The 2,077-nt window shown below is 40.2% G+C and overlaps 1 protein-coding gene across 1 annotated transcript in view; it reads left to right on the top strand.

Moving 5' to 3' along the window:
• Positions 1–2,077, top strand: part of LOC103458746 (alpha-(1,3)-fucosyltransferase 9-like) — a 21,796-nt gene that overhangs the window by 910 nt on the left and 18,809 nt on the right. The gene's annotated exons all lie outside the window — the stretch shown is intronic.

Below are 2,077 nucleotides of genomic sequence, written 5' to 3'. Positions count from 1 at the left end.
TATATATATCCATATTAAAGCTTGATGTCAGGAGGAGGGTCTGATTAGCCCTTCTCAATGTGCTGATGGTGGAGAAATTATTTACCATTCCAGAAATACAGTTTGTCTGCCATTATCAGTGGTCATGCTAACTAGCCTAAGCATTCGTGCCAGGTTCTGAGATGACGAACCAACCGTAGCGAAGCAGACAGAAAGGGGGAGGGCACGAGAGCGTGAACAAGAGGGCAACTGTCTGTTTCTGATTAAACATTAAACAGTTGCTCTTAAATTATCAAGAGTTCCCCTGCTTTTCTCACAACTTCCTCCTGGCCTGGGAATATTTCAATGGGAAAACATTCCCTGTTCTGGAGGTGTCTGTGTGCTCTGCTGCCTGCCACACAGAATACTGGAATTGCGAGCTCCACTTCAGCCAAAGTTTTACAATCAAGTAACGTTTCTCCAGATGAAGTGCTAGAAAGTCGACAAGACTCTTTGAAGAAGGAGTTTCCGGATCCCTCAAGCCCCTCGCTTCAGCAGGAAGAAGTCTTGCATCATGTGCTCTTTTTGCACCAGTGGTTCTCTAAACATCTCTTCAACATGCTGTCAACTCCCAGATAGCGAGACGCATGAGACCAGGGCAGAGATGAGGCTCTGATTTGATTTTTTTTTTTTTTTGATTGATTGATTTATCTACCTCCATGTTGTGTTCTGGGCTTGAAGTTGAAAATGTCTGTATGTCTGCACCAAATGGTCAGATGTGTAAATTGTAATCTGACCTACACCTACTGATTATTTGTCTCCATTTGTCTCTATTATGACATAGTGAGGTTTAACAAATGTATAATAAATATTTTTTGCAAAAGTTACACTCTGCAGTTTTAAGAGCTCAGAAAAAAAACACATCACTCATAACATCAATGTTTATAATAAGCTGTATGTAAATGTTTCTTCGCGCTTTATATAAAATCTTTAGACGTGTGGTGTTTAAAGTTTGTCCGTCTCATTTGTTTATGTTTCATGCTCAAGTGTTGGAGCCAATCTGAGGAAGACCTGCTAATTCAAGATTGACCAAACCTCTTCATCAAGAAAAAAAAATCTAATTGTCTTTAGGAGCAAAGCAGCATCTCTGAGTGTGGATCAGCATATTTGTTTGTGTTACGTTGATTTATAAGGGGCTTTGCGTGGATCTCAGCATGCTAGCAACAGGTCTGTAAAGCAAAGTCAACGAGGAAGTGTCACTGTTCAAAATGAACAGTGACACTTCATTTTGAACAGTGTCACTGTTCAAAATGAATCTTAATGTGCATCCTTGGTAGGATGCACATTAAGAGAATGTGTTTTACAGTTGGCCTAAGAGACATTAAAAAAAAAACAGTCATTGCAGTTACAGTTAGCTGACTTATGAAACGCAATCATTCATCATGGCTTTTCTTGTTTCTGTGCTCTTCTCAGGACAGAGCAAGCCATCTGGAGCTTTTCACAAAATTCTCAGACTGCTTCTACTCAGTATTTTTATCCTCAGATGTTTTGTGACTGCCTTTCTGATATATCATAAGTCATTCACCGGCTGGATACATAATCCTTTAAAGTCATCCCATTTGGCAAACTACATTCAGTATCTCTTTAGCGCAAAGAGTAAAGACCTGATCATTGACAAAAACATGACTAGTTCTTGTCTGGTTATGGCCCTTTAGAAAAGCCTTTTGATTGTGTTTTCTTTTTCTCTCTTTTATTTCTGTGCTCTTCTCAGGACAGAGCAAGCCATCTGGAACTTTTCGCAAAATCCTTCGACCGCTTCTGTTCGGTATTTTTATTTTCGGATGTTTTGTGACTGCCTTCTTGATGTATTTTAAGCCATCCACCAGCTGGTTAAATGGTCCATTAGAGTCATCTGATTCCTCAAATCATGTCAAGCATGTTTTTGCAAAGAGTGACAAAAACATGACTACAGTTCTCGTTTGGCTGTGGCCCTTTGGACAAACCTATGAAATGAATGTCTGTGACTCTGCCTTCAACATCGAGGGCTGCTTCATCACAGCAGACAGAAATTTCTACAACAAATCGGACGGGGTCGTCATCCACCACAGAGATATTGCCG

Source organism: Poecilia reticulata, linkage group LG22 (genome assembly GCF_000633615.1).
Source record: "Poecilia reticulata strain Guanapo linkage group LG22, Guppy_female_1.0+MT, whole genome shotgun sequence".
NCBI lineage: Eukaryota > Metazoa > Chordata > Actinopteri > Cyprinodontiformes > Poeciliidae > Poecilia > Poecilia reticulata.
The sequence above is the reverse complement of the archived record's forward strand: the minus strand, read 5'-3'. Positions and strand labels throughout refer to the sequence as shown.